Here is a 15,925-nt window from a genome sequence, read left to right as displayed (position 1 = left end):
TCAGAAGCAAGCTGCACATATAAACAAGAAATTTGTTGCTTCAAGAAGAAATTGTATACTAATTCCAGGTGAATGTAGAGCTTATTTTCCATCTGACAACAGATAATTCTGGTACGCTGGAAAAACAACAAGACAATCCAGATCAATTCACAAGTAGAAAGCCTGTTCACTTTAACAGTCATTATTATGAAGGCCAGATATGTCTATACAGATTGCATTTATCTATCATATTTGTATTCCAACATCTGGACTTACAATGTGCTCAGGGGAGGGGTCATTAAGTTTGTCATTACATAAACAGTCTGGCGAGCTAAGGATCCCCCAGGTTTGTTCATGTCATGACAAACTAAATCATATCAATGTAAAGTAATTGGATCATTCCGGTTACTACACACAACCGTCACAGCTCCACTATGGTGACGAGAAGAGAAAGAGACAGACTCTCAACCGTCCCTTTCATCCACAGGAAGGGAGTCTCAATTATTTGTACTCTGCATCGTCTTTAAAAGACATTTGCATGACAGTAGGTTTCACTGGTCTTCACAGAATGTATTTTAAGAGTACAGAGGGGAGAAGGGACTGCTTGCTCTGGCCCTTCAACATTTGAAGATCTAGCTGCAGGTTCGTTGATTACACAGCAATTGTCCAACAGCCTCTAGTTGTATCGAGATTCCATAGGATGGCTCACAGGCCTCGTACAAGATCTTTCTGTTCAACCTTTGAGACTCCTTCTGATAGAGAAAAGTGGCATATAAGAACCAACTCTTCTTCTTATAGTTCTTCCGTCTACCACCATAAACCATGTCCATATGGTTCATGGGTGTATGTATCTGTTTACAGCAAATCCATTTTTCCTTGTTGTTCAAGTAGGAAACACAGGCGAACCTGTATGCCGTGAGCAGATGCTTCTTGCAGGAGCCACCTCAACTTGACTGCTCCTGGACAGAACATTCCACTGTAAGCCACTTCAAGACTCCTTTGGGCAGTGAAAAGCAGTGTATAAAACCAACTCTTTGCTTCTTCTACATGATACTATTTGTTTTTAATGTGCAGGCTGAAAACACACAAATGGACTTCGGGAATACACAACACAGCAGTAATGTGGTGAGTTCACTATATATCAACCCCCCCCCCCCCCGCTTTTTGAACGTGAGTTGGCACTTCTGACCAAGGCCTATCTGCAATGGCAAAATAAAATAGTAACCTCTTCAGAGAATTCAGGACAAGCAAGAAATTAGGGTGGGTGGGGGGGAGAGAGAATAGTTATTTTGGCACATTCAAACCAAGTTTTTCACACACAAATTGTGCCCGCTTTCAATACCGGAGTTTTCAGCCCATGACTAAAAGAGCCAGTTTGGTGCAGTAGTTAAGAACAGTAGCTTCTAATCTGGCAAGCCAAGTTTGATCCTCCACTCCTCCTCATGCAGCCAGCTAGATGACCCTGGGCTCATCACAGCCCTAATAATGCTGCTCTCACAGAGCAGTAACATGTTATCTCAGCCCCACCTACCTCACAGGGTACCCTGTTGAGGGGAGAGGAAGGAAAAGTGATTCTAAACCACATTGAGATGCCTTCTGGTAGAGAAAGGCAAGGTATAAAAAACTCTTCTTCTTGAATAGTGTTCACCATGCTCAACAAAAGCACATTGTTGATGTACGATATTTAATGTACAGATTATTGGTAGTGGGACCAATGCCGTTTAATATATTCATAAAGGACCTGGAATTTGTCCACAGTAACAAATGATTCAGCACGGTGAAAACCAAGTTGGATTGTGAACCGCTAGAGGGAGAGGTTACTAATTTGTACAAGTGGGCAACGATGGGGCAAAAGAAGTTCTGTTTAAGTAGGGTACATACACTGGAACAAACAAAAAATCTCAACTAGCCCTTGAAATGGCCAAAATTGAAGTGAAAGAGCTTGGGACTGTAATGGGTAGTTAAATGGAAGTGTGGCCTCAATGTGTCATAGTGGTTTAAAAAGCAAACTCCATGCTGAAGGTTACTAGAAAAGGAATTGAAAATTAAAAAGTGCAAGGTTATAGATCTACGGTACAACTTCATTTGCAATGTTGGTTGGGTCTCCCCGTACCATCTGTACTCTGGCAATCAACCACAGGAGAGCAACTTGGGAGAGGTGTGGCAATAAAGGACACAGATGTTTAATGATTTTATTTTATGTCATGTTGATAATGTGATACACATTGTCCTGAGACAGCTGAACCAAGAGTGGTAGTCTGATAAATAAATAATAAACGTAAAAAGAATGGTGGCCTATCGTGTCAGTACTACTTCCCATCACAGCTGTTAGTCTCAAGCCACACTGCATCTAAATTCAGAAAAGTTCTTCATTTTGTAAACATTGCTACACAAACCAGACAAAATCTGTGACAAATTCTAGTTCAACAGCCAGTTCGTTCCCTCCCTGTTGACAAAATAAACTATATTTACGTATACGGAGTAGTTTGTTCCCACAGGAAAAAAAAGGAATTGGAATTTTTTTCATCCTGCATCACTGTCAATTACTTTATTGCATATCAAACACAATAAGCTTGTACCTATGGATACAGAATTTTGAACAAGCGTTCCTCATGACAGTGAAATAGAGAAAATGAAAAGACACACTTCAACCTACAAAGAAGCAAATCCTTGAAGGGAAAAAGCTTTGCTTTAAGGTTTCCCCGATACAAATATTTCATTATTGTTGTTTTTTTTTTTGGGGGGGGGGGGGTTGTGTGTGTGAGAAATCTTCTAATTTTGAGATAGAGATATGTCATTTAGTTCACAAGGAGTCCTGGCCTTTTTATTTCACAAGAACAGCTCTTTCACATAAAACACACCAAGTCTCCTGGTTCCATTTGATTATGTGGAGTTACTCATTCCTACATCCTGCTTTCACATTTTCACATCCAGGCCATTAAAAGTATTATTTCTCACACTTATGAACCACTGTTCTGCAAGCGATCAGGTGACAGGCAAAGAATAACAACAACAAAACCAGTTGACATCATTTAAAACATTACTGAACCAGGCGAAACGCAAGCCTTGCAAGGCAGGAGCACCTAATCTCAGAAAAGGAAGATATCTAGAGGAAAGTCTACATCTGATCACTCTGGATGGGGGGAGGTATACCATGATTGCCCTAAGCTCAAATAGGATTTGCCAAGCCTGGTAACCAGCATCAGAGCTGAGGGTGGTGGCACCAGCATGATGATGTCACTTCCAAGTTACATCATCATGCCGGTGACACTGCAAGAGTCTTTTCTTTTTTCAATTTCCTTCCTACTGTCGCTCGGAGTGCTCACAGGCAATGGCGCTCAAGGCAGGATTGGAATCCCCTCATCCCTACCGGGACTTGGTAGTCCTAGACTCAAATATGTAAAGTCATAGAGCACATGTGATGAGAACAATAGCTCCTTGGAAGCCATGCAGATAGGCAAGTACTACTACCTATACCCGCAACTACCGCCAGTTAATGAATTAACAGCTGCATTTTGCATTTACTGAAGCTTACAAATCATTTTTTGTACAGTGTGTAACTGTACTCATACCTTTCAAGCCCAGATAGCCTCTGAAAGTCAAAATATGAACAATTTAACAGCTCATCTAGAAGTAAAACAAGCAGATGATCCATTAGAAAATGTGAGAGGGGATTTTCCTTCCCATCTCTCCCCCTGTGCTCAGTTTTCCCACTCTGTCCACTTTGATTGTCCTGCCTGTCCTGTCGTTGGACTCCACCCCTGAAATTGCCAAAATCCTGTGAAGCAGTCTACAAGATCTCAGCAGCCATTTTAGGTTACTCAGACAACCATATGTGATACCAGCACCATTGTCCATGATGGCCTAGATAATCCAAAATGACTGTCAAGTCATAGTGTGTTAGACTGCAGCACTTGTGCAGTATTTTATTATGCCCCATTCTCAGACTTTCCACAAATGTGGAGATTTCCTGGGTGAACCCAATGTGTGGGTTGGGGGGGGGGGCTGCACTGTGGGGCCATCCATGGGAATCAAATATATCATAACTGTTCTCTTGAGCAGGAACATCTAGTCCCAGAATTTGACTTAAGGCAATTGCTCTCAAAATAGCTACTGCTTTATATACTTAGAATACTTAGAATAGGAAGCAGTTGAGAAAAATTTGCAAGTCTAGTCATAAGAATAGTTCCTTCTCGTTCAAATTCCTGTACATTCCAGAAGAAGAAATGGGATGTACTCAGAATAACTAATACATTGAGCTTGATGTTGCACTTTGAGTTGTTTTTCTAATGTTTGTTATATTATAAATTGTAAATATAAATGTATTATATGATTTTTACATGTTATGGATGTCCGACGTAAGGCATTTTGCATCCCTTACAGGAGAGGAAGGAATCCTAGATATATATTTTAAAAAATTAAATTACCTCAGTAAAGCTTTGTCATGTTTACTCAGAAATGTAGTCACCACATTTTAGGTAGAGAGCCAGTTGGTGTAGTGGTTAGGAGTGTGGACTTCTAATCTGGCATGCCAGGTTCGATTCTGCGCTCCCCCACATGCAGCCAGCTGGGTGACCTTGGGCTCGCCACGGCACTGATAAAACTGTTCTGACCGAGCAGTGAAATCAGGGCTCTCTCAGCCTCACCCACCCCACAGGGTGTCTGTTGTGGGGAGAGGAATGGGAAGGGGACTGTAAGCCGCTTTTGAGCCTCCTTCGGGTAGGGAAAAGCGGCATATAAGAACCAACTCCTCTTCTTCTTCTAAACTGCCCCAAGCCTCACGGGAGGGCAGTATAGAAATATAATAAAATAAATAAAATAGCTCCTGTTGATTTCAATGGAATTTTCTTCCAGATGCAAATGCCAAGGAACACAGTCCTAATAAATTCATGGCCAAGGCAAGATTCAGCAGTATTATACACATACCATTTATTTATAGGACAGCATTGTGGTTAAGAAGTGGACCAGAGCTGCCCTTAAAGGTTGTCTGCAAGCTACAGTTGACACACAATGCTGCAACTAGACTGTTTACTAGGATGGGTCAAGTCACAGGGACCATATCGTTCCAGTCTTGTTTCACCTACAATGCCCGCCAATTTGCTTCTAGGCCCAATTGAAGGAACTGGAACCTTAAAAGCCCTATTTGGCCTGGCATCAGCATACCTTAACAACAGCATACCATATCCACTTACCAGTCCAGTCATCTTTGGAAGCACCTAGGTGGAATGCCCTACACAGGGAAATTCATCTGTCTCTCTCTACCATTATCATCCACCAGTGAGTGAAGTGAAGACTTTTTCTGCTTTATTTGGCATATATCCCCAGTCACTGTTATTTGCCCTCCATGTTGGTTTTAGTGCTAAGTGTGTGTTTATATTGAGCTAGTTTAGATACACCTTTGTTATTTTGAAATGTTTCAACGTTCACTGGCTTAGGGACCTGCTATTTGGGGTAGAAAGGCAGCACAGAAATGTTTTAAATACATAAAATAACTGGAACATCCATAATCACAAGTCTTCTGAATTCCAGCCCCAAGCACTAACATTTGTGGAGTGATATGACCATATATGATCATGGTGATCTACCCACGCCATAAAATGGCCAATAATGGGCCGGGAGAGGGTGGGAAGTGGAGGGGCCCCAAGGTACATATATACAACAATGCTTCCTAACCATATTCTGCAAAATCGCACCACTTCTGGAGCTTCTTGGAGCCTGAAGAATGTTTCAGGGGGTTTTCAGCAGAGAAATAGTTGAGAATGGCTTGAGTAGATGAATCATTGGTCCTTATGTTTGCATGTTAAGCTTTTGTCAATCTTTAAATCAATATGTGAATGTCAAATAGACCTGTTAAGTATTAACTGACTGATGTTTTCGCTTTGCATTTCATTTTGGCTTTGTTTTTATTGTATTGGACAGTTCTAGCTTCTTTCCCACACAAGCTGCCTTGGAGGATTGTATTGGTCAAAGGTGGAAGAAATGTTTTAGGTAAAAACGGGGGGGGGGGGGGATTTTTTGTCTTCAGTACAGTTGAAGCTGGAATGTGAAGCATGCTGGGCAGAAATTCCACAAAGGTACAAAATAAAACATTTCATGTGATGTATTTTCACATTTCAAACACACACCGCTCTATAGCTTTGAACTTTTGACCAATTTTCTTAGGCAAGGTTGTCCGCATTTGTTCTTGGTCTCCGCCAACTATCATCTCACACAACACCAGGATAACTACAAAGCTGGAAGCAACGTTTTATAACACTTTGCACTTACGTAACAGTGCCTTGGAACTTCAAAGCGGTGACCCAAGCAATCCCCACTGCCACCACACACAAGAATCCACCAGTTTGTAAATAAATTGCTCTTTAGTCAGGCTGAAGAAGCCCACATGAGTAGCAAACACACCCAAATCCTGCCAGTGAGCGTATTTTTTCCCCATGTTAAGTTCAATACTCACTTTTACATGTATTTTATATCAGGCCAGAAGGCACCTCTCAGAGAAAAAAAAAATCACACAAGACCCCCAAGAACAGATCCCACCTCACCTCCAACAACTAAATATGTTTAGATTATTATCTTAAGTGTTTTAGAAGAAGAAGAAGAAGAAGAAGAAGAAGAAGAAGAAGAAAAGTTGGTTCTTATAGGAGGCCTGCCATAGGGTTTCCTAGATAGAATACAATGTGTACCCTTCAATTTTTTTTTTATTATTACAACCTCACGCTCCTAGAACTCATACAGTTAGTTAAGAATGACACCGAGATCCCAGGTATTGTGAGGCCAACCACAAAAAAACTGTCCTTAAAATCAGGGGTGGAATATTGAAAAGGACAAACAAGTTAAAACAGGGGGAAAGCTCCAAGAAGGATTACTGTAGCATATGTATTCAGGTAGGTAGCTTCATTTGCCCGAAGCAATAGAACAAAGTTCAAATCTGGTGGCACCTTTAAGACCAAGTTTAATTCTGGGTATAAACTGTTGTGTGTGTGCTTATATCCAGAATTAAACGTCGTTGGTCATAAAGGTGCCACCAGATTCAAACTTCTGATGAAATGTGCGTGTTCGTTAAATATTATACCAAGAATTAAACTTTTTCTTAGTAGTACATACAGGATACTAGTGGTGGTCTAAGCAAGTTGTTTCTTGGGAGGTAGGTGGGGCTGAAAGTGTTCTGGGAGGACTGTGACAGGCCCAAGGTCACTATCCTAAAACTACTGCCATCTACAAGTCTGCTGGGTTACCCAGAACTCTAGTATCGGGAGAAAGAAAATAAAACAACGTCTGAGTCCAGCACCCTGAAGGCCAGCAGTTTAATTCCACATATAAGCTTTCGCGTGCATGCACGCTTCTTCAGATGTTCTACAAATGTTCTGCTTTCCTCAGCCTTTTCATATACATACAAAACAAGTGGTCAACTGGGCTTTTTGACCATGAGTAAGCCATTTCATCACCTTGCATCAGTGGGGGAGGGTAAAATGATTCAACATGGTTTTGTTTCCATTGTAAGTAAATCAACTACAAAAACTGAGATTGTTTCCCACACAGAAACACCAGAGTTTTAAACTCAAATACTAATGTAACCCATATGTGAAGATTATCAATAAGGCAGATATAACTATCAATGCAGCCAGGTGGCACTGAGTATTACAACCACTTCTATTATTTATTTAGTCTACCTATTAGGCGAGTACACAAGACTTGGTTGGTCTTAAAAGGTGCCACTGGGATGAAACTTGGTTCTGCTGCCTCAGACCCACACAGCGACCCACAGGAATCTCACTCCTATTACATTATAGCACCCACAGAGGGACAAGCAGTGTTGAGAACACAGGAGAAACACAACCACTGCTGGGAACCAGGCTAAGTCCTACCCCACAAAAAAAAATCACAAGCTTCCAAAAGGCAAACCCACCACATCCACAGGGCTGCAACCCATCAACCCCCCCCCTCGATATCCCCTCCCCCATTTATGGAAGAGCTCCCATGGACACATACAGGCCAAGTCAATAATATCCAGAAGCATTTCTACAATGGTGGAATGTTTTCATGGTCAGATTTGTAATACACATGCCACCCCCACCCCACAAAAAAGCCCTTTAGGCAAGAGTACAACTAAAGATTTAAGAAAGTGTGCAGCAGGCCTCAAACCACAACAATATTAGGCCTAAAAACCTCTTCTCTGGGGCTGACCAAGCCAAAACGCCATGCTTTCAGACCCTGCGAGAGGAACATGTACCACACCATGCCGGAAGAGCTCTCTCACTCGCCACGTGCTTGGTGAGCTCCCCGAGCATTTCTCAGGACAGACCAAAGGCAGAAAGAAGGCAAAGCACCCAGGAAAGCAGCAAAGCTCGACGACAGAAACTGAACTGTTCCGATAACAACTGTTTTTCAAAGCTGTATTTCCTGTCTGAAGCACAGGGAAAACCAGACTCCGAGAGAGGCCTGCTGGAACTCAGGTAGGCCTCCATTGAAACGACACAGAAGGAGCAAGCCAGGCTCATGAAGGAAACTCCGCAGGGCAAGCAATTTAAAAATATATATAGTAGTAATAAAGGTATTCTCAAACCTGGCCCGTCCATCAAACTTTTGGGCTATTTCTGAATCGCTATCCTCATCAAAGAATCCATGATCAAGGGTCTCTTTGAAAGCCATCTGACAGTCCCCTCCGTCCGGGCCATCTTTAATGTCTCCTTTCTCCCCACGTGATATAATAATAATAATAATAATAATAATAATAATAATAATAATAATAATAATAATAATAATAATAATAATAATAATAGTTTGCACCATCTGGAAGCTATACCCTTCAACTGAGAAGCCACAATCCAATTCTAAACACACCTTGTCGTCGTCCCCCCCATTCAGGTTCTCGGGGTTGGCGTTTCCCCCAGCAAAAAGCAAGCAGGAAATGGACCAGAAGCCCTAACTTTAAGCTGGAGGCCTTTTCTCCCACAAAGGCAGGCACAAGCCCCGGCCCTTGGTCTCATCAGGCCCAGAACTGATCCAGAGCCCCTTGGGCTCCTGAGCCATTTCCCCCCAAGCGACTGGCCTCTTCCTCCGGCCCACCCCGCACATGGCCAGCTCCCCGGACGCTGAAAGGGGGGGAGGCGAGTTCAGCTAAGCCATGGCAGCCCTGGGCATTTTTGTCAAGGGCCAAACTCCGCAGCTCGGCCGGCATTTTTGCAAAGGTCCAGCCCCACATGTTGGGACTGGGAAACCACCCCGCAGGCCCAGAGGGGCCGCCGTCCCATTCCCGTCCCCTCCCCTCCCCTCCCCCCGCCGGCCAGCCAGCAGCAGCAGCAGCAGCAGCACGAGTCCGGCTCCCCCCCCCCCCCCGCAAGCAGCCACGAGGCCACCAGCCCCCAAAACAAAACTTCCCCCCGGAAAGCAAACCCGACTGACCTAAATCCCCCACTTCCGGGAGGGGGGGCCGCTCTTGGATGCCAGGAGGCGAAGGCGGGGGAGGGGGAGAAAGAGGAAAATGCACCAAAAATAACACCGAGAAGCCAACCACAAGTCCTCGCCTTTGCACAAAAAAGCCGCTCTAAAAATAGGCGCCGAGCCCAGCCCGCTCCTATGATGGCTGCTCGCTGGGATTGAGCTGCGCGGATTCCTGCCCCTATTATATGATGAGGAGGATGATGATATTATTCTGGCGCTTGTTATTGTGATTACCTTGCACAGGCGGCGGATCCGCGCTTGCCTTCCCCACCAGCCCCCTCCCGGAGAGGTCCGGAGGAGAGGGGGGAGGGGAGAGGAGGGGAGATCAAAGCGGCACAGCAGCGGAGGGGGGAGGGGGCCGGGAAGTTAAACGCCAGCCGCTTCCGAGGAGGGTGGGGGAGGGGCGGCGGAGGAGAGGGCCAAGTTGAAAAATGCACGCCCCGCCGCCCCTCCCCCGCCGCCAACTCGATCCAAACACCCTCCCCCCTCCTCTCCCCTCCCGAGCGAGGCGCCCCCCGAAAGCCGCTCGCCATGCCTTACCTTGCCTCGGGTGGCCGCGCAGGCTGCGCTCGCCCCCCCTCTCTCCCTCGCGCTCGCCTTTCCCCCTCCTGGCAATGGAGGCCGAAGAGAGGAGGGGAAAGGGGGGCGGGGTGGGGACCGGCAAGGCACCTTCCTCCTCCTCAGCAGCGGCGGCGGCGCCTTCCTTCTTTCCTTCCTTCCTTCCCCTGACGGAGGAGCCTCGCTTTATGGGCAGCGGCGGGTGCAGCTTCAACCGGGCGGCGGTTGGGCGGCGGGGGGGGGGGAAGGGCCCCCCAATATGGAGCTCTGCCCGAGCGCGCGCGACTGAGGGAGAGAGCCCCGGTCGCCAATCGCCGCGCGACTCAGTCCCAGCCCCGGCCCGGCCGAAGGGAGGGGGGGAGGGGCGGCCGGTAGACTCCCGGGCGAGGAGATACTGGGGGGGAGGGGGCGCGCTCCCTCTTTCCTTCCTCCCTCCCTCCCGCCGCGCGTGCGTGTGCGAGTGTGCGTGTGGTGCTTTCGATTGCGGGGGAACTGAGGCAGAAGGGGGGAAGCTGTTACTAAGGGAAAGAGCCAAAACGGTTCCCAACAGCCAACGGCTCTCAGACGCTCCGCGCCGGGGAAGGCGAAGGGGAAGGTGGCCGGCCACACAGAAATGGGCCCGGGCGGAGGGGGAGGGGACGGGACGGGAGGCGCGTGCGCGGCGGCGCGCGGCCCCGCCGGGGAGGGGGAAGGGAAGAGCGAGGCCTGCTCCCGGCGGCTTGCGAGGACGCGCCCAACCAACCCCCGGCTGGCAGGCAGGCGGGCGGCGAGGGCCGGGGGGAGCCTCGCCCCGTCGGTAGCGAACCAGGCGGCAAGGCCGGAGCGCGCTTCAAAGGGTGGGGGAGGGGGAAAATTGCTAGGGCGGGGGTCTCGCTCGCTCGCTCAAGAAGGGGACGGGGGGGGGGAGCAGAGGGGCGACTTCCACACACACACACACACACACACACACACAGGCACTCTCACACTCACGCATGCAAAGATCAGTAGAGTGTGTGTGTATGTGTGTGGGGGGGTGTTTTTGTAGCAAGGCTCAGAGGTGGGGGAAGGATCCGCCCTGCCCCCCCCTCTGGCTGCCACTCAGAGGAGGGGTCGCTGTTTGAAGGGTCACCACAAAATCCAAACAACCTCAAGCACGTCAGTGCGCGCCCCACAAAGGGGGAGGGGAGGCCTTGTTTGGCCTGAGCTCCACAAAGTGAAATAGGCCACAACAGGAGGCAGAAGGGGGGTGCGGAAACCCTCCCCTCCCTGCCCCCAGCCTTAAAAGAGGGATGCCAGATCTGGGAGGTGCCAAGTGAAGTCTAGAGTGCATGACGCAGGCCCCGTGGCCCTGGGGGGTTGAGTTTGAATTTCTTCAACACCCTCTTCTGCTTTAAGTTTCGTGGAAACAGACCAGCCGTCTGCAGAGCGCATCAACGGAGAAGGGAGTGGAGCAAGCGCTGGGGGGGAGGGGAGGTCCCTGGCGGAAGGCCTTCCCTGCCCCTCACCCACACAGGCAGCCTCTGCCACACCGCCTGGAAATGGCATGAAACAGATCAAGAGATCCCTGGGTGTCCTGTACCTTTGGGATGCAATGTGCAAACCAGGAACCGAACACAGGGAGAGTGGCTGTTGAGGCCAGGGCGCTAACAGCTGAAGAAGGCACCCTCTTCCCCTGTCCACTCCTGTTCCCAAACACAGAGAGAGAGAGAGAAAGAGAACAACCCAACAGAAGAAGGAAGGGGACTGCACAGCATCCTTCTCCATCACAGCACAAAAACAACTAGAGATGCTGGCCTCGCCTCCTTTTTCAAGGGACGCGGTTTCTGCAAGCTCATCGAAGGGCTGTCAATCATTTCATTCACAAATGGGTGACACCTCGAAGGAAGCGCAGTTACAGCCCGGATTGGGAGAATCCTGGAGATTTGAGGGGTGGCACCTGGAGAGACAGGGTTTGTGGAGGGGAGGGACTTCAACAAGGTATGTTGCTATAGAGCAGGGGTAGTCAACCTGTGGTCCGACAGATGTCCATGGACTACAATTCCCATGAGCCCCTGCCAGCATTTTCTGGCAGGGGCTCATGGAAATTGTAATCCATGGACATCTGAAGGACCACAGGTTGACTACTCCTGCTATAGAGAACACCCTCCAAAGCATCCATTTCCTCCAGGGGAATCAATTTCCCTGTCGCCTGGAGGTCAGTTGGCATCCCAGTAGCTCCTCAAGCCCCACCCGGAGTTTTGCAACACTGACATAGTGGTAGCTCTATGCACACTTCCTGCCCAGTCAGGTTGGAATGTCTGCCAGAAGCCTTTCATATTCACACAGTCACAAAGAGTGCAAACAATTGTGAGGCCTAGGCTGGCCTACTGGGTGGGAAAAGCTTCATCGTGCTCCCCAAAGTATTATGCAAACATCATTGAAGGCCTATTTCACCTAGAAATTGTGCTTCAGTGTTAAAAAAAAACACAACCCAATATAGATCATCACATCTGAGAGACCACCTTCCTGCCTATGCCCCCAAAAGAGTCTTACGCTCCGCCACCTCCAACTGGCTGCGGATCCCTGGCCCCAGAGAAGCACGTCGGACCTCAACAAGGGCCAGAGCCTTCTCGGTCCTGGCCCCTGCCTGGTGGAACGAGCTCCCTGCGGAGATCAGAGCCCTGCCCAAACTTCCACTGTTCTGCAGGGCCTGCAAGAGGGAGGTCTTCCACCAGGCATTTGCTTGAGGCTGACCAACTCAGAACACCTGCTGGTCCCCCCAGACGCCTGCCCATGACTCTCCCAAAGTTATTGTTAATTGTTATTATATTATAAATGTGGCTTTGTAATCTTTTGATGTCTTATTGGAAGTTGTTTTGATGTTACAGTCTGTATAATGTTCCATGTAAGTTATAATGTTCTGTGTAAACCGCCCAGAGCTGCAAAGAAATGGGTGGTATAGAAATCTAAATAAATACATAAATAAATCTAGCAATCCAACACTCATCTGTTGCATTGAGCACAACCAGGGGGAGACCATTTGGCATGTGGGGAGAGGGGGCCAGGATGTCATTTCTAGGAAAGCCCCAGAAGGGTCATGGTGTCTTTCTAGGAATCTCTAGATTTTTCCTGGAAATGACATCATACCATGAGACCTATGGGCATTTTTATTGCATTTTCCTTCCACCACCAGACTTCCTGATTTTTAATAGGGTGGAGAGTTGCCCACTTTTTCTTTTAATTGTTAGTCATGGCTGCGCTGGACCTGTAGAATTAGTGGCTGAATTTTAATTGACGTGCAGGCGGTTGTTATGGTTTGATGTTTGTATTGTCTTTTGTATATTATAACGCGCCACACACCCTGTATTATCAGCATTCTAAATTTCCTCTTGCCCTGACCTGGACAGCGTAGGCTATCTCATGACATCTCCAAAGAGAAAGAGGCCTGGCCCTGCCAAGGAAAACGAGGGCTGCCACAGAGAGGCAGGCAATGGCAAATCAACTCCCCTGCCTTGAAAACCCCACAGGATTGTGCTAAAACAGCTTTGTCTGGATCTCAAAAATCCTCTTGAACTCTATAGAGTAGGAGTTGGTCAAGATGATTCCCCCACACATGCACAATCGATTTTCCACCTACGTATCCTTTCAGTTTGTGGGCAGCTAAATATCCCTCAGGTACAAATGGCAGTACATGCTTGCTAGGGAAATGCAGTCTCCCCACCGGGATGTGCACAGTGGCATTTCCATGCCCGCTGACCTGTGGAAAGTGATTGTGCAAGAGTCAATATTTGTCAGTACTTGCTGTGATGTTAATGACAAACGCCCTGACTGTCACCAGTCGTTCAAAGCCTCTTTTTGTTTGTTTGTTTGCCACGAGCTTGGCTAGCAGAGCCCTTGTTGCTCAAGCGGGAAATACAAACACATTCTTTAAAAGCCGACCATCAAGGTTACCCAGCCCTGACACCACCATCATGCCCTACCATCTGCGGAACGTATGCAGTATCTTCAAAGCATCACCTTACCTGCCTGCAGCAAGAATCTCTCCGTGTTCTGCTTTCAATATGGGAGGATGGGCTCAATTGATACGGCCCTGTGGAGTAACATAAAGTCACATGGCTTTAGAGCAGGGGTAGTCAAACTGCGGCCCTCCAGATGTCCATGGACTACAATTCCCATGAGCCCGCAGAGGCTCATGGGAATTGTAGTCCATGGACATCTGGAGGGCCGCAGTTAGACTACACCTGCTTTAGAGTTACCAGATGCAGCTGGGGTCTCACCAGAAGTGACATCATAACATCAGGACACTGCTCTGGGTTCCTGCTCCCCAAATGTGAGTGTGGAGCGAATCCTAAAGCCATGAATTCACTTCCTGTTGGGGGATTCTCGTACAGGAAAGACTTTCACGTTTTCTTGCTTCCTTGCTTCACTTTGAGAAATTGTTACCACTTCCGATTCCCCAAGGCCTGCTTCACATCTTCCATGGTGCCTGCTTCCGGAAACCCAATTCACACATGCGCCTTTCTGTTGCAGCTCAGCACTACAAAGCAGCTCTCATGTGATTCAAGCCAGTCTACTCTAGAGGTTCTCATAGTGGGAACTCCTTAAGGTTGAGGAGAGAGGGATATAAAAACCAACTTTCTGGACACCCCTGGAAGAGTTTCTCAAATGGGTGGGAGTTAATTCATTTTTAAAATATTTTAACAATGTGTTTAACATGGATCAGGTGATATGACCATATGTGGTCTCCCAAAATAGCCAATGATGGGTCTGGTGAGGTGGGAAGGAGGCGTCCCAGGTGGTTGTGTCCATAACTATGCTTCCTAACCCTATTCTGCATGATTGCCCCACTTCTGGGCTTTCTTGAAGCCTGAAGAATATTTCAGGGGTTTCTCAACGGTAAAAAAGTTGAGAAAGGCTGTTCAAAAATGATGCAATCGTGTTTTACTTGAAGGAATCTGGAAAACAACTAGAGATCTGAGGCAGAGGTGAAGCAACGTGAAGCATAAATATTAACATGATTGATGAAACAATGCAAAGACAGTAGGAACCAAATTACACAGTAGGAACCAATGTACAGGAATTGATAGTACGAACTATCTACAGCGGTACAGTCTATAGTGGCTAACCTTCCTGGACCATTTTGTTATGGTACAGTCTACAATGTTGGCAGAGTTTGAATATGCAAAGAAGATTTCAGCAACAGTCAGCTTAAAAGAATAAAATAGTGTTATTAAGAAGAGAAACAACTCTGTATTGAAAGAGAGAGGAGAAAGACCAATTGTTCTGTTGTTCATTCCATCTATTGTGGAGGCAAACAGGGAGGACGTATGCTCAAAGGAGTAGGAAGTCCCCAAATAAGGCAATCAGGACTTAGGAGGAGAGTATTGGAAAAGTATCTGGAATGACACATCTCTCTCCCTATTGGTGGAACACTCCCAGGGAGAGCCAGTCACGGACTGAATTGTATGCATGCAGTTTGAACTACCAACACCCTGCCAATGAGGGCCAATCAGGCCCAACATAGGCCCCAATGAGGCCCCTTGCCATGGACAACTGAGGGCCTGAGTCGCACCAGACTGGCACCGACATCATCAGGAAGTAAGAATTTGTCCCAATCCTAGATGAGCGCTGAGTTGCGCCGAATTCCCAGTGTGGAAATGGTCAGAGGTTTGGCTTCGTCAGGACTGCCTCTCCCCACGGGGCATGGAATTTATGCATAACCAGCAGTTAGGTGGACCCTGATATTGATCCATCTCTCTATCCATTGCTGTCGGTAGCAACCGTTTCCAGGCATCTCCTCCACCCCCAGCCTGATTATCTATGACAGTTTTATGGCTGTCAGACTTGTACTCCACCCAAACTGAGATAGTCCAGGAACCAAGCCGTGCCTTGCTGCATTTCACTCTCTAATGCCATTCCGTGTGGGTCAGGAATTAGGTGTCCGTTTCTGGGGGCTGCAGTTCAAGAAGGATATTGACAAGTTGGACCGTGT

At 47.3% G+C, this 15,925-nt stretch overlaps 1 protein-coding gene across 9 annotated transcripts in view; it reads right to left on the bottom strand.

Annotated features, from left to right (window-relative positions):
• The window catches only part of TBL1XR1 (TBL1X/Y related 1), a 198,616-nt gene extending 188,130 nt beyond the window's left edge, over positions 1-10,486 (bottom strand). For 2 of the 9 annotated variants that reach the window (XR_013233410.1, XM_077348353.1), the window contains exon 1: positions 9,958-10,475. The gene's annotated coding sequence lies outside the window, so the exon portion shown is untranslated. Of the gene's footprint in view, positions 1-9,378; positions 9,571-9,651; positions 9,777-9,957 lie in introns of those variants that run through there. The other 7 variants (XM_077348359.1, XM_077348357.1, XM_077348356.1 and 4 more) reach the window with 7 other exon arrangements.
• Positions 10,487-15,925: the final 5,439 nt, after the last annotated feature.

Source organism: Paroedura picta, chromosome 8, assembly GCF_049243985.1.
Source record: "Paroedura picta isolate Pp20150507F chromosome 8, Ppicta_v3.0, whole genome shotgun sequence".
In the NCBI taxonomy this organism is placed as follows: Eukaryota; Metazoa; Chordata; class Lepidosauria; order Squamata; family Gekkonidae; genus Paroedura; species Paroedura picta.
Note: the sequence above shows the minus strand (reverse complement) of the source record. Positions and strands in the feature narration are given on the sequence as shown.